Raw genomic sequence first — 23,203 nt, 5'->3', positions numbered from 1 at the left:
GAATGAAAGCAAACTTTAACCATTGAAATTTCCTACTAGAAATAAAGTCCATTTTCTGAGTAGTTCCCGTATTAAATGCAGACATTATTAATTTCTCTAGCCAATCTTTTAGTTCTTCACAGCTCTGCAGCCTTCCGAAACAACTTCTATTGCATGAGAGCTGTTGTCTGGAAAGGATTATTGTGGTAAATATTTGTTTTTCTAAACTATAAAGTAGCGTGTTTTCATCTTTCACAGGAGGGTGGCCCAGTTTCCTGTTGGACTTTTCTCACAATGCTGATCATTTCTATATTAATACTTTAGTGTGAGTGCTTCTACTGTCTTTGCAATATATTATAATCACAGCACTGCTATTGAGGTAGAGATTAATTTTATTTTATTAATTGAAAAATAAAAAGGTGACAGGGAAACTAACATGCAGACTCCCAAAGCCTCTTAAGCTGCTTTGGCTGCAAGTGACTTGCTCTGTCATAGTCCCTGGTATGATCTTGGGTGAGGAATTAAGTCTTAATTGCCCCGATCACTTTGTGCAAGCTCCTAGCAGCAGCTATGGGCCTCTCACGACAGCCTGTGCTGAAAAATCCTGACTCATGTAATTTAAAGGGTTAAAAATCAAGGAGGCAAACTACCAACAACAAAATGCCATGCCTTTGATTTAATAAAGAGATAATCCTCTTTCTATTAGCTACAATAATAATGACTCACCAGTAGTAAATGAAGGAATATACACAGAATGACATCATGTGAACAGCACAGTGTCTGTGGGACTTAAAACGAAGAGGATTATTCCAATATATCAGTTCTGAGCCTAAAACTGGCAAGGATGGATCTGGAGTAAAATTTAACATGAGAAATGTTTATTGAAGCACTAACATAAGAAAGGAATTATATAACTGAGGTTATTAAAAACAATAAGCTCCTATTTCAAAAGTTTTAATTTTGGTAGAATAATATACACCCAGATCGGTGTAAGGCTGTAATTCTATTGAGTCATTCCAATGACATCATGAACCACAGGAGGGGATGTGCCGTGGTTTATCGAGGTCTGCAAACCACACCCCATTCCCGGATGGAATTACAGCCTCTGTCTTACACTGGACACCAGAGCCTCATCTGATTCTTTACGCAGAGGGAATTGCCCCAAAATCAGCAGTTAGTCTGGACTGGCACTGCTCTAAGGAAGAGGAGTTGAAGCACAAATCACTCATAATTCTGAGTTTCCAGGCCTTCTGCTTCTAGATGGCCCATTGTGTGCATTATCACAAGAGTTGCCAACTCCTTTCTATGGGTCAGAGCTTATTTAAAACAAATTAGGAACTGTAGCAAAGTAACTTTTCGGTCATAGGGTCTTAACCTGATTTTTGCAGACAGGGACTTTGAGCTGGTTTTGTGGGTCTGGATTGTCCCTGATCACCCCACAGATCGTCTTGCTGCCGTGAAGCGGGAGCTGGGGAATAGCTGCAAGTGGCCACTTCACCCAATTTCAGGACTAAAATGATATTTTTAGTGTGAGAGGAGAGAGGTTCCCGTAGAGAATGATTCAGAGGAAAAGGAGTCAAATAAAATGAAGATGAGATGTTCAGGCTATCCAGTTGTGTACTGGGAGTAGGTGACACAACCAGCTCTTTGGTTCCCATGACACAGGCTTGGAAAGGTGTTTCTGGAGCTCTGGTGGCCCCATCTGGAGGTACCGCTGGGTAGGGGGCACGCTGGAATCTGGTCCCACAAAATATCTCTGAAAAATCCTGCAGGCCACCTATTTCTCCCTCAGAAAGTGCAGACGGCACTTGTGTGTTTTGTAGATAATTGGTCTGGATACCAGTAAAGTTTGGCTCATATTAGGCTTGGATTTAAGGTTTTACTATAACAAGTAAAGAAATGCAATTCAGTCTAACAGGCCAAAGCCTGCTTCTATTTACTATCCTTATATTTAGATACTAAATCCTGAATATCTATTTCTGGTAAATTGGATTCCAGTGCCGAGCAAAAGAAGAATAACTCAGAGGTCAATGAGATTCACAGTGGTGCCGCTAAGGACAGATCCAGAGTCTCGCTTGTGCTGATGGCAACAGCAGCTCTGGGGGGAGGAATCCGCCCCCCTCTGTTACTCAGAGGGTGCTGACAGAGTATCTTTTATGAGGAGTTTGAAATATTCTGGAATGTGCTTCCTACCCAAGTCCAAAGGAGCCCAGATTTGGTGACTTTCCAGGCATGTTGCAAAAGACATCCATTTGTCAGCTATCTGGAGAAAGCGAGAATGTGCCTCTGTTCGTCTGCCCTACAAAGAGGGGAAATGAAATGCTGGGGAGCTGATGTCTGATTATTTTGTCTGTGCTGGGACACCTGGGCAGACAACTTTGTTATCTGGAAACTAAATAGAAAACATATACAGATCTGACAATCCTCAGCAGGTCTGCGTTTTCCCTGTGTTCCATCTCCCCCCCACATCTCTTCTCATTGAATGATAAGTGCAGAAATATTTTATCATTCAATGAGCTGATTTCTTGGTTTGGATGTTGGTCTTTGATAACATAACTTTTCAAATGCCTGGTTAAATTTACTGCTGCAGATTGCGTTAGAAAGGCAATAACTAGATGAAGCCATATCAGTTGAAAGGTGGATGAATAAATGAACTGGGAAGACGGCATTTTGGAGCAGAGCTCTAAAACTTCTGGGTAAGGTCACTTTTCTAATTATAGGATGGTGAGGCTGAAGACTCCAAGTGCCCAGGCAAAGGATGAAAAAAAGTATCCAACTGAATAAATAAATCTCTTAAAGAAAAAGACAGTTGTCTGCCAAGAAACTTAATACGAACTGTTGAGAGTGCAGTTCTGAAAAAGATTTAATTGGAGATATACTCCTAAGAATATGTAAATAGTCTTTCAGTTTCTTAAGTAAAAGGAGAAACAGATGCCGGTTCTAAGATCAAATATGAAAAGTACTGAGGCCTCTAAATGTCACTTATAACGTATGTAATTAGGTTCTTATCTTGCTAAGAGGTTAGCCAATGCTTTTCTAGTAGAAGGTATAAACTCTTCAGATACATTTTACTGCAAATGGTTCATCTACTTTAAATGCAGTAAAATTCAACTATCTAGATTTTAAAATGTAATTTATAATTTCATGTGACCTTTAGACAGAACAGGGTTTGACTAGATGGTCTTTTGGTGCTCATCAGTTTGGACCTGCTTATTAGGGATCCACTATCTACTTAGTGTTTGGGTACCCCAATGAAACTTCCAGTGATGGCATGTGGACTTGACTACAATGTCATTTATCGATCAAGGAATTTGAGTAAAATAAGTAGATCCATTTTTATTCATATAAGGGCCCACAAGTCAACAGAATCTTAGTCCTTACACATGAAGGACAACAATTCTGTGTGGTCAGAGGTCATGTATTAAATTGCTTGTATTTTTGCCCTTCCTGACTTTGGTCGGGACCATCAAGGAAAACATTGAATCATAGAGTAGAAATTAATGTTCTCAGAAGGGATGGCTCAGACAGTGCCTGACACGGCAATTTTTCATTTGCATGAGGACATTAGATAATTCAACAAAAATTAGTACACTCCACTATGCCTCCATCACCAGCTAACAGACTGAGACCCAAGAGTTTATTTTGTTTGTCTGGGGCAACAGCTCTGACTCCAGTTCTACCAAAAGCCAAGACATAAAACGATTGTGACATTTCTGATCCAGTAGGAATTTGTAAGTACCAGAAAATCTGAGCAACTTTCCCTTCACAAGTCACAGGTTCAGGTAGGAGGCTCAGTCTTGGGCTCATTTTTTTCTTTCTTTTTCAGTTTTGATTACCGCAATAAATCTGAAATTAAACAGAGCTTTCCAGCACTGAGTTTCCAGTGATGCCAGGCTAGATTTATGGTTCTGGGAACAAACCATACAGTTTTGCAGAGATTGTGGTGTTGCCATAGAATCATAGACCTACAGAGTCTGGTTCAGTCCTTCTGCCTGCTCTGAAACAGAATGAACTCTACCTAATGCCTTTCTGTCAGATGCTTCTCCAGCCCATTTTAGAGACCAGTCATGGTGATTCTATCTAGATGTTAATAGAAAAACACTTAGAAAATGGAAATAGCATAGGCCAGCTCCTTTGGTGCACCCAGATATACCCCAGTGACAGCTGCTGTTATGTTGCTGTGGCCCATGGACAGTGAAAACAGATCTTACTTGCATTAAATGTTTTCATTTTGCTGTTCAAAACCATTTCAGTGAAACACTTTGTACAAAACAATGGGCAAAAAATGGTTTAAATGACTCCATTTCCCTTATCTTGGGGAAAGAAAAAAATCTTGCTTTCAAGCTTAGAAAAATAGGTGCTTTCTACTTTTTCCAAAGAAATGTCCTACAATTATGAAATTGTGACAAAATGTAAAATTCCCCAAAGCTGGAGCTTTCCAAGTGTTCCCAGCAGAACATCAGTGCAGTGGTAGAAACAGAGTTTTATACCATTTTCCTTCCCACCCTTGTTCTGTTGGATGTGCTTCTCAGTCCTGCTTCAAAGCTACTTTAGAAAGAGAAGGAAATAAATGGCAGGTGAGGGTCATTGTCCATGAAGCCCAAGGGAAACCTCTCTGTTTCCTCCTGTACACTCTGGAGCAGACCTGAACAGAAAATCAGAGCAGGTTAAGGGGTTCTGCTGGTTCTTCTGTTACCCCCAAATCCAAACTGCAGCTCTCCCATAAAGCGCTCCTGTCTCCACTCGCTGTCCTCTGTACTAAACTCCCGCAAATCCACACCATGATCCCAGTGTGCTGCTCTGCTCTTCTGTCCTTTTTGGAATCTGCACCAAACGTTGAGCCTGGCCAGGAGAATATCTGGGAGGGAGTTTTATTGTTGCGGGGACAGTAGCGCTGACCCTGGTGCGGCTGTGGCGGGGCCAGCGCAGACGGGTTGGCACCTCTGCAAAAGCCGAAAGCATCACCTTTGCCTTTGCCTGAGCGCTCAGATCTCCCACACGGTCCTGGAATGTGCCTCTTGTCTGCTACCCGGCTGGCTGGGGAAGTTTTGAAAAGGTTTAATTTAGCTCTCATTTGAGTCCCTTTACGCTGCCAAAAAATCTGAACTTTGGTTCCAAGCGGAGCTTAGGAATCCTGGTTCCCAGGAGAAAAGAGGGAAGGACAGCGTAGAAGACGTTGGGCATTTTAAAAGAGAGAGAGAGAGAAAGAGATGATAGCAGATAACTTTTTTTTCTGTTTTAAAGGGACAGATGTTTTGTTTTCTTATCTGCTCCATGCTGCAGCACCGAGGATGAGTGATGAGCTCCAAAATTTGGGCTAACAGCGACACTCCATGGCCAGCACTAACCGCCCACATGGGGCCTCCGTGGGGCTCTGGTGGCTTTTGCAGTAGGTGACAAGTCTCTGGCTTATCCCTGTTTGACATGAATGGATGTGCAGGGCCGGCCTGTGCTCTGGGAGCACCCATATGATCCCGTGTGTTCCTCATGCCAGGCTCTGAGCAGTATCTGGCCCATGGAACTGCATAGGTGCAGAGCAGAATCAGGTTTATTGCCTCCTGGACAAAGCAGGGACCACTGTCTTGCCTGGTGTAAATCACCATCACTCAGCTGAAATCAATACAGTGTTGGTAAATCTTGTCATATTGTTGGAAGTCTAGAAATATTTGGTGCATTGCTTAGAGCCTGGAGTCCTGTCTCCTGTGGATGCACAACAATCTCAGCTTTCATTTTGAGAAGTCCTTGTACTTGTGGGGAAAAACTTGATGATGTGACCCAGGCACTCCATAAGGACTTAAAAATCTGGAGGCAAGTGGAAAAAAAGAGAAGGGGGAAAAAATCCAATATGAGTTCTCTGCTACACTTTCAAACTTTCAAAATAACCTCATTATTCTGGAGATCCCGCTGGCTGCTCTTCTAGTTGGATTGAAATTAAACAATTTGCAGTGTCTTAGGATTTGATCTAAATATCCCTAATACAATAGCACAGGTATTCTTTTTTTGTAAGAAGACGTAGTAAAAGCCGCATTGTGCCATTTCCTAATAATCTTCCCTTTTTAGACTCCTTTCCCCCTTTTCAGTGACATTTGTATACCCAGCTACTGATGTAAAACACAACAACATTGATCTTCTCACTAGCTCAGATAGTCCACGTTTGTGAATTTATAGCTGTTAGTAGTTTTTGGTGCCATCCCAATAATTAGGCAAACAAGACACTTCATGTGTGCGTGTAAGGAGCAATTACACAAAGTGGTAGTCACAGGGACCACATTTGCAGGAAGATATTTCTTTCCTATCTGGTTACGGCATCTGCAACAGGCAGTTTAACAACCAGCTGTCAGGGAAAAAACTCTGCGAGTCCTCAGAAGATCAGCAATGGGACATTTCCAATGATCTTGTTGACCTCAGATGTCAAACATAATCAGGTTAACACACCAGGCAGTGAGCTGCATAGAGCTGTCAGCTTATTCCAAAGCTAACACCCGAAGGGCGGAATTCTGCAGCCGGCTCCCCTGGCACTGGGACTCCTGATACAGGAGAGGGCTACAGGAATGGCCCCAGGACGTACAGACAGGACGATTTCTCCAAAAAGAGTTCTATATGGAAATATTGCTGGTCATTAATTTACTAGTAGCTCCAGGCTAAGTTATGGTAAGAGCAAGAATAACGGCACTTGTTTCTAGAGAGAGGAGGATTTCCAGTGAAAGATATTCAGACACTGGCAAGGGACACCTGTGGCCAGACACTGTCAAGCTTTCAAGCTGACTACAGTGTAGGATGTGAACATGGCACTAGTGCTTGTGCTGGAGGTCTAAATATCTCTTGGGAAGTTGGGGACCTAAATGCCAGGCACATTTGAATGGTAGTTAAGTAGAAAATACAAAACTCCCAAGTTGCCCTGTGGAGGTGTAGAGTATGATGAAGTCATCTATGACTGTGAAATGTAAACTGCAAGGATCCAATTCACAGATGACCATTGGAACTATACTTCAAACTTCCATACCATAAACCATACTATACAAAATGTTCAGTTTATACTTTAGCTGGGAACTGTATCCCCTGCGTGCCTTGCAGCTGAGGGCTGGTTGATCCCGCTCTGTTAGCAGTTCTGTGAGCCATGGGGTGTGAGCTGGCCAGTGGGTATGTGCACATGGGTATGGACAAGGCACAGAGGTGTGACTCCCCTGGTGCCTTATTCATGATACATCCATTTCTGCAATGTCATTGTAAAACACCATCATTCTGATCTGGGTTGATTTCCCATTTCCTTCACACTGCCCTGAACATACTGACTTCAAGTGCTGTTGCACCTGATTAAAACTGGGTGGGTAGAAAAAGAATTGGGTTCAAGAGTAGCTAAACACCTTAAATTCATGCTGTGGGCCAGATCTTGAGCTGATGTATTTCAACAAGGTTGTTATTCTATATCTGCTGAAGACATAGCTTCTGTTTTCTGATTAGCCAGAAAATAGCTTCTAAAAAGGCTGGGAATATAATATGCTGGGAATTCTTCACAGACTGTTTTTCCATTAGAACTGGCTGCCAGCCTGCTTATGAGGCTGTCTGACATCAGGTATATCTTTCCTAGGAAGTCTCCATTATCTGATACTGGTATTATTTTGGTGCCAATGATTGAATTAAACTATTCTGTTCTTATTTCAAAATGAAACCATTCTAATGTAAAAGCCATGGACAGATAATATCCTTTAATTCAACTGGCCAAAGACACTTCCTTTTGTTTTAACCAAATCGACCTAACAAATGAAACAAAATTTTCATGGTCAAGAAAGTGTAGTCCAGAGCAGCTCACAATTGACGTGACAGAGAGGTGACCAGACAGCCGGCTGAGACGCTGGAAGTAAATACCGGTCTCAGTCATGCTGATCTGAACTTAGAGTTACAAGATAAAAGTCGCAGGAACCACTTCGATCAGCTCCAGGCTGAGATCGTAATCACCATCTAACAGCAGCGCTTGGGTATGGCTGCAAATTACATCTTACGTCTCCGAAAGAAAGCTCTCTGTGCAGCTTCAGCAGTGACTTCAGGAGCAAGGAGTGTTTGGGAACTTTTTGTGTCACTGACGAGAGTTGGGGAGAGACTGATGAGGTGTTATGCTGAGACACCTCAAAGGAACTGATTTTTGGAATCCTTAAACTATCGGGCTGTTCTCAGGGCTGGCTCAAGTTAGGCAACCCCGAGCAGGCATGTGAAATCACTAGTCCCTTTTAAAAAACATCAGTCTTCAGCTGTCTAGCAGACATATTGGGAAATCAGGCTAATGTGGAAATATTAGCTGTGAAAAGCCTTGAAAGTTCTACAAACCTAAAAAAGGTACTTATTAGTGCCTGTAAAATCTGTGTGTATAGTGCAGGATTTCAGCTTGCACTGAGCAGCAGAACATGCTGTACTGTAGCTATCATCCCCATGAAACTGCTAATGATGCTGCATTTATGAATAGTCATTAGAAAAAGCTGACTGTCTTTGCAGGTTTGGTGCTCAGCCAGCCTGTCTGCTTGTCCTTATTCTAACAGAACTGATGCTGACTGTGATGTGTAGCTTTTGAGGATGAATTAATGCAGAAAAGGAAATATTTCTGATAATGATGCAAACGTTGAAAATGGCTTGGTTTAGAACTGTGCTCTAGGTGGTTTGGGAACCAGCCCAAATCAGCTTGAACCACTCACATGGTTTACACACATTGATCTTGGTGTTACCCCCTGACAGGACTAATTAACATCAGTGAGATAATTTATCAAATATTTGACTTCACTTTGCAGTTAGACACTGTGTAGATAGGAGTTCTCCTGGAAACATATTAAGAATGACTGCAGCATGTTAATGTGGTCACATCGTACTTGATTCTAGGAACACGTAAAAGGGTGTTGGTAATCCACTGAACATACTGTGATGCATTTTGTTTCTTACCTCTTCCCAATAGTCTTATCCGTGACTGTCATGCTGGCATTCTGATGAGGACTGTAAAAATTCATGCGTTGGCAAAATGATTCTATCCATCTGTGCTGATAGTAACATTTGCTAATGAAATGGGTGGCATTATGATGTCAGGAGGATCAGAGCCAAAGGTGGTTTTCTGAACGGAGACTCTGCATGAATCTCCCCAGACTGCCCAGCAGTCAAGGAGATTATATTCTCAACTGTTAAAGCTGTTTACACATACCAACCAGCACTGACTGCCTCTTTGTGGCAAGTTGTTTACATGAATTTATTTTGGGAAAATTCCATTAGACAGGACCAAGATTTCTTCATAAATCATTGAATTTAGCTTGTGTACTGATAAAATCTGGTTAGTCATTTATTCTTCTGAGCAGTGCTTAGTTATGGGTGTTCGTTATTTGTAAGGAGCAACTTACATGGGTAATATAGAAATAATGGGTCGCCTATGGCTGTTTTCAGTGGTGGATATTTTACTCTGCTGGGAAACGATGTATTAGAAAATGACCCTTCTTACCAATTCATCCAGTAAAACAAAGGACTCATTAACTGGAGTCACAGACCTAATGTATGCTCTGCATTTGGTGAATGTAGCCAGCAAAAAATTCCTAGTGAGACACAAACTGCTTTGAAAATGGTCCTGCAGATCAGTTTGCTGCAGTTCGTGCTGCTGCGTCCCCTGGAGCAGCAGGATCTGGTGTGCGATATTGCTGCTGCTCCAACGCTCAGCTCTTCTTCATCCAAGGGAAATCGATGCTGTTGGACCAGACTGCAGTGTCCTCATTTCATGCACTAGCAGAGAGCGAGTTTTTACAAAGTTCTGTTTACCAAATCACAGGAAGGATATACAGAGCTTGAGACAATACAAAATTCATTCCTTGCTTTTGAACAGAAACCTGTTCTTTTTTTGAACCAGTGTATGTGCTGAACTTGCAAAGTGTCAGGAAAAAAAAAAAATCGAAGACTCTTAATTCTATCATTTATAGAGCATCTTGTTGCTGATTTGTGACTTCTTTACTAACATTTGCTGCGATGCATTCATATAGCAATGTGTCATGACTATAAAAAGAAGCATTAAAAAAAGGCCCCAAAAGCAAAACTAAGGTGTAGACATCAATTTTAATACAAATTTCTGGCATGTTCAGACCCAGGATTTTGGTTGCTTCATTTCAGGCAAACGGACCAGGGTTGGATTCTTTGTCACTACAACTGGACCAAGTTTTTTTTATATAATTAACTGTCTGCATTAGTTTACACTAACATGGAATTTGACGCCTTGCCACCAAATGGAAGGTGGCTTTTCATCCTCTAAATTCACACAGACATATTAATCCAACACTGAGGTTTGGCATAATCTCTGACTTCATATAGCACATTTCTTCTCCAAGTGCCTCACAAATATCACTCAAACGCAGCCATTTCTGGTAGGGAAGTTAGAAACATTCCGCAATGCTCACCAAAGAGGGCAACTTAACGCCTCCTTTTATTAAAAACAACATTAATTCAGAGAACCACAGTTTCAATTGTGTTGGAAATACTCAGTCACTCAGACTAACCGGCACGAAGTTCAGTTAACGAGGTGTTTAGCTGTTCCTTCCAGAATCTGTACCCCTGCTTCAGGCAGTCTCTGTGTCTCTTGGATGATTCTAGATCTTTACTTTAATAGTTTGCATGTAAGAGATCTTCAGAATATTTATAATAATGTCCAGTTCCCATAAAGACAAAGTGATTACGTCTCACGCAAACAAGGCTGTTTCCACTGAAGTTAAATGACAGTTGGCAGTAATGCTCAAGGACAGGCAATATTTTGTTATGGAAGAAATATTTCTAATATTTGACATATTTGGTGATGTTGAATTTCTTGTTCCACAAGGTTGTACCTTCACCAAGATTGTGTCTGTTTGTATGTCTGTCCTAAAAGCAGGAATCCTCTGAATAAGATCTCTGTGTGTGGGTAACTCAGATGAAGATTCAGGCTGTCCTCTCCAGATAGAGGAAGAAACACAAAATCCTGCCTTCCAGACACCAGGAAAAGGCTGGGATGGCACAGGTGGTTCATAGTAAGTTAGTCTCTGGATTAATCCAGTCAAGCAAAGAGGACTTAAAGATTGGTAAGACAGACTGGCAGACTTGGAGTCTGGATGTTTGTTGCCTGTGCAGGCCAGAGCAAAATGCAAGAACAGTTGTAGCGCTCCCATAAGCTTCCTCATCACACGCTGCTGCGGATGCTGATTTTGGGGCTGCTATTCACCCCTGCAGAGGCAGCAGGGGATATTAGTAAGTGGAAAGCAAGTTCCACATGTGCAAGTCCAGGGGGAGGCATTCCCTTTGCTGGACTGCAAGCTGCCACACTGCTGCTGATGCTCAGAACTTCCCTACATCAGCAATAGCTTTATTTCCAGCTTGGGTTCCTGAAGGGCTCTCTCAGCAACCTTTCCCTGAGAAATGCACAGAATCAGCCGAGCTCTCAGCCAGCTCAGCCCTCAGCTCTGCTTGTTTGGTCCAACCGAGTTCAGGAGCTCTCCAGCCACATGGAAGAATTTGAGCCTCTCTGGAAGAACAGATGTGGCTGAGGCCAAGAACTTGGGTGTGAATTGCGCCCCAAAAGCGTCCACTTCCCGCTTTACTTTCACTTAGCACAATGTGCAAAGTTATTGAGGAGCAACAAACTGCAGGCCAAGCAGTTACTTAATTTTTTTTCTCCCTTTATTGATTGTTTGCTTTAAAAAAAAATATTGGCAAATCCAGTGGTCATGAAAGCCCTGGATGGATCCAGCTGTGGTGTGGGCAGGATTTGCGTGAGTGCCTCCACAGAGCTCTGCCAATGCACTTTTGTCCTGGCCAATTCCTTCTCTTCCATTCCAACCTTGGCCACTCCGATGCAGACACTACCAAGTCAGGATAACTGAGACATATTATTAGGTGGTTTTGAGCTGTGGATACTTGCCTACAGAAAATGCTATGCTTGCTTTCTCCTCTGACCAGGCACAGTGCTTATGCGAGGTTTCCAGAGGCAGAAAGTGGAGCAAGACTAAATGTGACTAATATGGAAAGGAAATGGTGAAGAAGGGCCATATTGACTCCACTCACCAAAATATGCCCTGTGGTGAGGGCCCTGCTGTGGGAGTTCCAGGGCATGTTGTGCTTTCTAGAGCATTAGGCAACAAGGTGGCTCCAGTCTGTCTTGAGGATAGGATTCCCCTCGCTGGTTGAGTGTGAGACCTCTATCTTTATTCAGGTTGCTGTGCTATGCCTGCCTTCACGGTATCCAAACCCATCCCTGGCTAAGGGCAGAACCTGCAAGTCTTCCTGCTTCTCTGGAACAAGGAGGACCATTGTGGCTTCCCCTAGCATAGAGCTGGTAGGTCAGGTAGGTCCTGGCTGTTCTCTCGATGATTCACATGCTGGGGTTTGCTATACCCAGGTGCCAGGCAAGGGTTGAGAGGCAGCACATCTAGTGACCAGGCCACTGGACTGGAGATCTGGAGAGTTTCGTTTCCACCTGGCTCAGTCAGATTGTTGGTGTGACTTTGGGAAGACTACTTGGCATGTCTGTTTCTGTTCACCTTCTTTGTCTTTTACATGATCCCCAGGGTAGGGCACTATCATATAATTGCATGTAATGCTGGGGGCTGCTGTGTTAGAAATGAGGCATTAAAGATCATGTTCTTCAAGCTGGAAAAACCTCCCACTGAAAGGAGTAAATGCAGAAACTGGGAGGGCTTTGATGTTTCACCAGATAGATAGCAACTTTTAACTGATTAAAGGTACAAGATCAGGGAAAACTTTCTCTTCCTAAAAAATAACCAAAGTAAAGGAATTAGAGAAAAGCTACTATCAAACAAAATACAGAACTTACAGAAAACAGCTTATCCTATAGCTAAAGGCATGGGCTATAAAATAGATTTTTTTTTTCCTTCACAAATCATTTAAACATAAGTAAGAAATCAGTAGCTCCCTCTTCAGAAGGACCCCAAGGATTAAAAATGCAGTGAATCACGGGTATTTTATTACTAGTCTGTGTGTCTATCTGATGGCAAGCATCAATGGCTTCCCTTACACAGGGTACCCAGGGGGATAGAAGAATGCAGGGAATAGCTTACTAGTTTCTGTGTCTGTCTGGTGGCAGAAATCCATGTTTTCTTACAGAAGACACTGCGGTAATGCACGGGCAGCGTTTCAGCGTGTGCGCGCCTGGCTTTCTGGTGGCAAAGCAGAAAGTGGGATTGAAATGTCGCCGCTCCTGGAGCGCCTGCCGTGCCAGCCAGGCACGATTCTGGGGCTCAGCCCCTTGCAGCACACGCAGAAACTTGTGCCACGCAGGTTTGTAAGGGCAGCCGAGGACAAGCGTTAGGAGATGGGGAATGCTGGGGGAAATATCAGAAGTTTGGTAATAAAAACAGATACTGATACAGGAGTTTATTCTGCCACGTGGAGGGGGAACACAGAAAGAATCTTCTCAGGTAGTGGTTGACACTGATTAGGATGGGTGGCAATAAGGCATCAAACACATGAGTACATCCCATTGGTTTCAAAGAAAGCTGCTTCTGTGTGAGTTTTGACAACAGTGTAAACCAGGGAGGTCCTGATACTTGACTCCCCACGTAGTCTGAGGTTCCCAAACAAGAACAGGGGGTCAGGGAGGACCAAAGCCAGCCAGTCCCCAAGGAAGTGGTTGTTTATCCATCTTGCTGAGTGATCTCTGTCCTAGGGCTGATCTCTGAAAGGGTTTTTATTTTATCTGCATACTCTTTAAAGAGGGACTGTCTACCAGGCCCTGAGCGTCATCCAGTGATCCCTCCATGGAGCCCATAATATCCATCTGAGCTTTAACACTTCACGTGGAAATTCATCTACACCAGAGACCACAGGGGAGAGTAAAGATACACAGGGTGACTTTCCATAAGCTGGTGGGGACAGAGAGAAGTCTTGCTGAACTGGGAATGGAATAATTTACCCTACCGAAAAGCTGGATAAATTGGGCTAATTAATTAGTATTAACTCTGCCTTTCTACCACTAGACTCATGTTACTGTGTGAGCTGGGTGGCTTTAAAACGGCTCTTACATCTCTGCTTTCCATCGCAGCATGACACACAGACATATGCCAAGTCTTGATTTAAACACTGTAAGTAACAGGAATCTTGCTCGTCCCTAGATAAGTTACCCTGGTGATTAACTGCCCTCATTGTTAAAATTGTGCATGTTATTCATTAGTAGAGACACAGTCTCTAATGTTGACATTCTGATCTTAAAGGGAAATGGTTTCTAAAGACTGTGGCTGGTGCTCTTAAACCTCTTGGCTGTTTCTGAAGATTGCTTTTTTCTGATAATAAGTGTTCCAAGATCTAGGCAAGAATAGCTATTTTCTCCTTAGTTTGGTTCATGCTTCTATTCCTCATTTCCTTATAGCAAAATGTGATTTTAAAAATGAGCCATATAAAATTTGTTTCCTTTGGTGATTTATTTTATTTTCATGGTGTCTGGAGACATGCTGTACTCCCATCCTCTCAGACTGGTTATTAGCGCTTGGCCTGGCTGTTTCTTGTGGAAAATCATAAAAATATTTGGTGAGCAAAAGAGATCCTAAGTGCTTTGGTGGTCTGATCAGGGAGGGTATTTAGAAAGACTCTGTTTTGTTTTGAATGAAGTGACTGGCTGTATCCTCTAGTGATGGCAGAGACACACCAAATTGCAGCAGAGTTCTGTGTTTTTCTTTAAAATCATTCTTTTCATTTCTAATGTTTGCATGTTTTGTGTGAAACTCCTAACTGGTATGTTTTCAGTTTGAACTATTTCTGGTGTTTTGGTGAAGGTAAATAAGCATCCTGAGGAGGCGGCCCTTGGAGCAGGCCGGTGGCCAAGGACAGCTGAAATTCAATAGGACACTTAGAGGGTGAATAATTTCCAGTGTTACAGAACATCAGGAGCCACGGGTAGTGGGTCTGAGTCAAAGGAATGGCAACCAACCTCGACAGGCTTTGGATCGGGCGGGTAAGGGAAGAGCTGGCCCGCTGAAAGCAGACAGCTTCCCAGAGGAAACTCGTTAGTGCTTCACAATTAATTGCTTGGGAAAACAATTTTAAAAAAAAAGGCTGTAATCCAGCCTTACTAGCACCAGAAATATCCTTTTCCCAATATCATAATAAACATTATTATAGGGAATTAGAGGTGCCACTTCAGTGAAAACATGCTTCCTTAATTCAGTTTTAAGGAGAAAACCCAGTTTTGCTAGGTCTTTCAGTGTTTTTGATCTGGGCTGTTTTTGAAAGAAGTTCAGAGCTCTTTCATACATATATTGAAATCTTCACGTTTGTGCTTCCACATTTGTGAAGAGCTACCACTGAAATTACACTAGCAAAGACAACTGACACTTGAAATATTCACTTGCTGAATATCAAATTAACACCTACAAAATCAAAACCAGGAATCATGACAGATTATCAGAAAAGCTAAATCATTTCATTAAAACTGCAGATAAGCTATACAAATCCTAATCAAAAATTCAAGAAAATGCCAAAAAATAATGTTCATTATAAACACTCTGGGGCATGGCTCCTTTCATAGTGGCATATGGATCATAACTTTGTGAGTAGTCTGAAGTCACTTGTGGAGCAGGTATGGAATGACTGTCACCACCATTGGTATCGGTGTCATTATTGCAGCGACCCAATATATCATTATGCTGCTTATTGGATAACCTGTAGGAATCCTTGGATCTCAACGCATCCTAATTCATTCTGCTTCTATGATTTCTGCACATATGTTGTCTACATTGTAATCGACTGGCTAAAGAGCTTGTTTCCTTCCAGGCTCTCTCAGCTGTTTGAGAGAAGCGCTGGCCCCCAATTTCATGATTCTTTCCATAAAGTGATGTGCAGAGAATAGCTTAGGGAAGCTGAAATTCCAGGTTGGAAGCTCAGACCTTCTAGCCCAGAACGGAGATGTCTTAGGGGAAGTAGAAAACTTGCAACACACAATCAATATTTTGTCCATACTCTGTATCAGTCGCTATTCCATATCAACCCCTTTGCACTACAGTCCACACTTTCTGTCTCTAACTGGTGCCTACGCACACATGGGCATTTTGATTTGCTGCTTCATTTAAGTCCTCTGTGCTAAGAGAAATACTAATATTAATTTCGGAACACTGTAAAGCTTTTCTGCAGTGTCTGCTTTCTGATTCCAGGAGAACACTATCGTGTGAAAGAACCCATTCAAAATCCATTGCATTCCCGTGCTTTTAATTTATGCAGTCAGATTTATACTGTAACTTCACATATCAGTCCTTGTCTGCTCTTGAGTTCATTTGCTTTCATAGCAGACAGAGCTCCTGAAGTGGCTGCATACATACCAGCCTCCTTACACTGGAATGATATTGTCCCTAGGTGGGTTTCCTTATAATTGCCACAGATCCTCCCAGAAATTCTGGCAGAGCACGGAGCACATCACAAGTTCAGCAAATGTGAGACGATCAGCTGCTAAAAGCCTGTTTGTGCTGCTCTTAACTCGGTAGAGGTAATAGCTGATTCTTCACATGCCCAAAATGAAATTAAGGGGGCTGGTCAAAGAGGCTGTGGTTACATGGTCACTTTAATCTGGCATAAATCTGGCTGCTGCTGAAAGGGGTTGTTCCACTCCTCTCCCCCCTCTTCCTCTGCACCCAGTCACTTTTTTCACCCACTCTTGTCTGGCACCAGTGTTTATGTGGCTGTGCGACTAGCTGGACCACAGAACTGATCCAGCTGAGTATCAACTCAATTAGTCGTATGCTTTTTTTTAAATTAGGGTAGTACAGCCACGTGAATGCTTGTGCTGGCATAAGCAAGCACAGAAATGACTGTCTGGGGGAAGAGCAAATGGAAGAACCACTTTTTCAGTAGCAGCCCAAAGGGCCTTTGAATGATTGCCTGATGAATCCAGCAGCATCCAGCCCACACCAATGAAATTATCTAGGCTAGGCCGTGAGCTTCTCACATCCCTTGGTACCTCCACTGATCCTTTCTCATAAGCACCTTCCCATTGCTCAGTAGCCAGTGAATACTTGGGGTTTTCAGACACTCCTTGTCCCAGGAATGCTCTGCCCATATCTTCAGTAAACACAGTTATCTGTGGGGCCTTTTTTTCCAGTTTATAATTTCTACAATCTCCCAGCAGTCCTACTCCCAGCACATCAAATTCATTCAAATTTCTTGTATGTTCTCATTTTTTTTTTCCTTTTTACCACAATGTGCATGCCACCCTAAACTCTTCCAGAGACTGGTCAACCAAAGAAAAACAAGGTATTTTTCCAAGTCATCTAAACAATGAGCATTTCAGTTCTGAGACGGAGCCCTAAGATCATTTCCCAATTCAGTGAAATATTGTCCAAGTTCTGTGGGGCTTAAGGGGCAACACACAGCGTGCAGTTGAGTTATCCCAACAGCAAAGCAGCGCCTCAGTTGTGGCTCCTGGGTTTCCTCCTTTCCAAAAGCAGCAGTGGCGTTAGCATTGTGCTTGGCTCCGGCTGCGCTCCCCGCCTGGCCGCCAAACCAGAATTCCTCAGCTCCCCTTCCCAGCCCACCCGTCTGTGTGGGAATAGGGAATAGGGAGGGCCACTGCTGGGACCTGCCACACCAGCCGAGCTGAGAGAAGAAAGGGGAAACTCCCTCTCCAAAACTCAGATCTGCTCGGTGTTTCACACTAGTGCAGTGACACGGGCCAGGCGGGGTTACAGCCATTGCTTGACGTGATGACCTGACACAGGGACTGCCTGAAGGACAGACAGACTGACAGACTGGCTACCTGACTGACAGTCAAACAGTTATGTTGGGCAGCCCCAGAGCAAGCAGGTTGATGAGTGATATAGGCAGTCTCCAGAAGAGGCCACCAAGTTGGTGGAGGGTTTGGAGGAGAAGCCATATGAGGAGCAGCTAAGTCACTTAGTTTGTTCAGCCTGGAGAAGACGAGATTGAGAGGAGACCTCATGGTGGTTACAGCTTCCTCACAAGGGGATGAGGAGGAGTAGGCACGGAACTCTTCTCTTTAGTGACCCATGACAGAACCCGAGGGAATGACAGGAAGATGTGCTGTGGAGGTTCAGGTTGGACATTCAGAAAAGCTTCTTCACCCAGAGGGTGCTGGACACTGAACAGGCTCCCCAGGGAGGTGGCACAGCCCCAAACCTGACAGTGTTCAAGAAGAGACTGGACAATGTCCTCAGACACACGGTGTGAGCTGTGGGGTTGTGCTGTTCAGGGACAGAAGTTGGACTCGATGATCCGTGTGGGTCCCTTCCAACTCAGGACATCCTATGATTCTGTGGTTCTATGATTGGACCATGCAGCTCTTTGGTACTTCAACCCCCCATGAAACCACAATGTCATTTGGGAACCAGCTACCCCAAAGATGGTATTGCAGCTCTTCTGTCTGAAATATCTGCTTCTATAAGCACTTGAGTTTGAAAGAAAAAAAAGGCCCCTCTGTGTGTGTGTCAGAGCTGGGCCCTGAAATGTGTGACAGCAATGGGACCTGGCTTGGGCAGCACAGGGTGAAATGTGCTGGGAATAGGGGCAGCACCTTCTCCATCCTTCCAGCCATCCCCCAAATGTACGTGCACACCTGCACCTACACACACCCAGTTTCACTCTGATTTGTCCCTGGATTGAATTAAGCTGAAGGATCAAAGAGCAAAGCTGGGACGCTGTTTCCACACAGAGCGTAGACAGGGACTCTGCTCTCAGAAAGCAGCCTGGTGTTTGTCCCTGCTGCCTCACCTGATTCAATCAAAATGCAGCCAAAGGTCTTCAGCTGCCAGCCCCAGCTCCCTCCCATCACCCCCCCTCAGCTTTCTTCCCCATGGACTCCTTCCAGCTTTTCCCCATGTTCTCCAAAATGCCAGAAAGTGCAATTCCTTTTTTTCCCCCTGGAATTTGCATTAAAGCTGGAAGCAAAGACACTTCTGTCTGGTCAGAGGGCATGAATATCTGTTCCAAACACTTTTGAAATAGACACATCAAACTTTATGACACTCCTTTTAGAACAGTGGATTCTGACAGTGGATTCTATTTTCCTTATATAAACTTTGGCAGAGCAACTTTCCATGTCTGCACACATGCAGCCTGCCATATTCCTGGGTTTGGGAGGCTGGGTCTCCATTAATGGTTCTTATTGGTTCTTAAGGTTCTGTTGAAAGTGTGGCTCTAATTAATAATACACAGTTATAGAGCTTTTTAGTTAAATGTAAACTCTTAGTGCTAATTTAAGCAGAATTAAGATACTTTATTTAATAGTTTGCTCAGACCGTGCAGTTCATTATTCCACCCTAAAAATGTTAGGACAGTTGAGGTGATGTATTTATAGTTCCTAAGTACCCCAGCCTAATAACAATCAATTTGAGCAACGGCATGCATTGTTCGTGTGATAGCACAGGAGATCAGAAGGTGGGTTTGTAGGTAGTAAAATCTGGTCATGAGGCAAATGAAGTGAACAATGTCTGAATGCTAATGTTATGATAAATGCTGATCTCCCTGATTTTCAGTAACCACTGCAATTGCTTGCAACATCTAATCAACCCTGTCACCACATGGGTGAACGCAGCCATTGCACTCCAAAGTTGGTAAGTTTGTCTACATAATATATAGCAACAATATATGGGGGGATGTTTGTTCGCCACAACATGATTTGAATTTTAACGGACAACATTAGGCACTTCCGTAACTGAATTCCAAAAATAAAAGGAAATGAACAGAAAGTGCATAAGCTAATAAATACCTGACATCTCTTGTAGTCCTTCTCCATTGATAATGCTCTGTAACTATCTCTTACAGGACAGAGGTAGCAGAAGAGCACAGTTGAAAAATAAATGAGAGACGTGTGGGCTTAAGTTGGAGCAACAGTTAAGGAAAAAGTGACCTTGCTGTCACTTAATATATTTTCTTGTCTTGTTTAATTTAAGGAGTCATGTTCTAAAAAAGCATGTTTGGGTATTTCTGTTGTCCCTGTGCTTCTCTCAGTGCTGGTGCTTTCCTATGGGTAGCCCAGGGCTGTGCTCGCAGTGGTTCTGGGCACACGCGTGTGCTGCTGGCAGCCCGGAGCCAGCGCTGCTCCCAGACCGGGTTCCAGCAGCAAAGCCGGTGATGCATACGGAGCAGAATTAAAAGCTTGGGAATAAATTAACTAGGTGGCCTAAATGTTTGTCATCCCTGGTAAATAGGAAATAGATGAGCAACTGAAATTATGGAAGTAGCCTCCCCCCTATCCCTTGGAAGCCACGACGTTCAGAGCATGCGGGATGATTCCTCTTCAAAGCAGAACTGAAGATGCGTCAGCAGTCTGAGTGTGTAAATAACGCTGCAGCCCTTGGTAAGCCCAGGCAGTATATCATTCGTGCTAGAACCGTGTCTCCTTGGGATGGATCCAAGCCAAAGTTAAAGCAATGTCCTCTGTTCAGTGCTCTGCTTGAAATCTACCGTGAGACTATTTTCTCTCGGGAAAATCCCCTGTTTGTTCTGGGGTGGGATGAAGCGCTGTGGCTTGTTGCAGAGCTAAAGACAACCACAATATATACCCTTAGACACATCAGTAGTATTGGGTAAGAAAGCTTTACCCTCCCTGGGCAGCTTAACCAGAGCTGCAGAATTTACGGAGTGGAGTAGCTGTGCAGCTGATACAAGCACCCCAACTGCAAGAAGTTCACTAAAGGGGGACAACTGAGATAGTCCAATTCACACTTAAAGCCTAGGGTGAGAGAAGGAATGTTTCTGATTCTGGAGATCATAATCTATTGCATTTATGAGCTGTTCTTTACTGAGGTAGGACTGGAAAGCTGTAACTGATACATTTTGGTCTTGGACTATTTTTGTGATTGTTCACTTTGCTGAAAATGATTGCATCGAAGTGCCTCTTAAGAAACACTTTCAGCCCCACAGCCATATTAATATTTAAAGTGTTTTTCTCCAGCAGTGCAACAGCTGTGCAGTGTGAAATCAAAGACATTTTTCTCTCTTTCCCTGGGCAGCATTAAGGCACCGAATGGTAAACAGAGAAAAAGGGAGGGGAAAAAAAAGTGCTCTATTAATTACTTATAGGCTTATAAGCTGGTTTTTGATAAGAGGCGTAGCAGTAGGATGGAAATCCTTCTCCCATTATGAATCATGTGGTAGGTCACCAGTATTGTTCAATGTCCCCAGTTGCTTCGCAGCACAGCTGATCCAAAGTAATGGAATTGAAGTTTATATTAGCCTGGGATTAATTTCAGACTCCAGATTTGTGTGTCTCTGAGCTAAAACTACTACCTTCTTTGCTTAAAATCCCGTGCTTTTACATAGCTTACTCCTCCTTTTGACACTCTGAATGTCAGATCTTGCCCATGATTGCAAAGGGTCTCCTGGGAGAATGGACTGATGCTGAGCTCTGCAAGGAATGGAGGCTTCTTGCATGGTGCTGAGCTTGTGAAACAATCCTTGGGTGGTGTGAAGAGCAGGTGGGAGCTGGGCAAGAAGGGGGAGAAAACCAAACCACAAACTTTTGGTTTCTTGTCAAGCCCACACTGGGCTGGACGTGCCCTTTTGATAGAACAAGGACAGTGGTGTTACCTCAGGAACCTTTTCTGCTTTTTGCTGTTTTTCATTTTAGTACCCATCTTTACCCCCAGACCTGGAAAAGGATTAAAATGCCAGAAAGGAGACAGATCACTCAGCATTTCTAATCACATACCAGAAGTCTCAAGACACATAGTTCTCACAAGATTTTCTAGTCTTTGTAGACCATAAAAGGCTCAGATAACCTTCAAAAGCCCACTCTGATCTCTTTAGTCATTAAAAAATCAGTTTTTACTGAGAACCTAAGCTAGATTCCTACTAGAGTGATCACATTCAATCAATCCAATTTCCCTCCACCATTTCAGAAGTTATTTATGCATTCATTCATTAAGACAGAGTAACAGAAGTCTTCATTCAAAACAAAGTTCTAACATTCAAAACAAGGCTGTAACTAGTGCAAAGAAAGCCGCAGAATACTGCAGGGAAACATTTCCATATGCATTATTTAATTTTGGGTTGTTATAGACATTTGCTTTGTTTATCTCTATCATGTTCACCTTCCAGAAAAGCTCCAGAGAAGCAGCACTGTCACCATGAACAGAAGGGCACGCTCACCTCTTTGGCCTCCAGGAGAAGTGAGCAGATACCATATCATCTAAGCTACAAACAGGTACATTTAATTTTGCATTTTCCGTTACCTTCCCCGCTGTGAAAGTGAATTTCAAATAAAGTGACTTCCTTTCAGTGAAATTTCTGGAAATTCCAGTCTTAGTAAGCGCTTCTAGTGCACGTTCTGCTCAAAGATGAGGCAGTCTGCTAGAAATACCAATTAGTTGAACTGCCAAATTGCTATTTATCTGGCTGTGATGAAAATCTTTTAGTCTTGGCCTTGCTGAAGAAGTTGATGCTTTCCAAAATTCCAGTCTTTGTCTCTTTTCCCTGAGTTGTTGTGTATTTAAATTAACGCCAATATTATTTATCTACTGTCTACTACAGAGTGGTCCTACACTTGAGGGCCCGGGCACAGTCTGCCTTTCCAGGGCAGGTTTGTACGGCACCTTCCTAAAGGGGTTTGGTTTGGTTGGTTTTTTAAAATGGTTTAGAGGTGCCTTTTTATTTCAGTCATCCGAACCAAACATTTTAAGAAAAGGAGGAAAAAAAACCAAGGGAGAAGAAGGAGGGATGCAGTATTTTGCGACGCTGTTTGTATGCAGAAACAGTGGCATCTAGTGGGCAGGTTTTTACATGAGAAAAGACTAAGTTATCAGACCTTGACTATAAAACAAGTTGGTGAGTAAAGCTAACTATATGTTTATCTTTTTATAGAGGAAAGATTTTCACAAGTCTATCTCATCCTTCTCTGTAAAAGCATTTGGAAATCAACTATTATGCCAACTTTCCCATCTTCAGTATACAACTTTCAGAACATTTGTTCTTCCTATTTTAATTACATTAAGCCCTCTCCTGGCTTTCACATACAAATTCTAATTACTTAATGTCATATAGATTATCATAAATCTTCACCCAGCAGGAAAGCTCATGGGTTTTGTGAATGTATAAAAGTCCAGCATTTTACCCTGATATTTTAGATATGGACAAAAATAAACCTCCAACTAGTTGATCTATTTCAACTTCAGATGATTTCAAGCACAGATATGGCTTTGAAGGAAAGATCTGTGTAAAGGAAGAGAATAAAACCACAGTAGAGCAGCCACAGTGCAGGACTCTGGAAAAAGCTTATTGACATCAGTTC

This window comes from Streptopelia decaocto (genome assembly GCF_964273445.1).
Source record: "Streptopelia decaocto genome assembly, chromosome: 16".
Taxonomy (NCBI): domain Eukaryota; kingdom Metazoa; phylum Chordata; class Aves; order Columbiformes; family Columbidae; genus Streptopelia; species Streptopelia decaocto.
The sequence above is the reverse complement of the archived record's forward strand: the minus strand, read 5'-3'. Positions refer to the sequence as shown.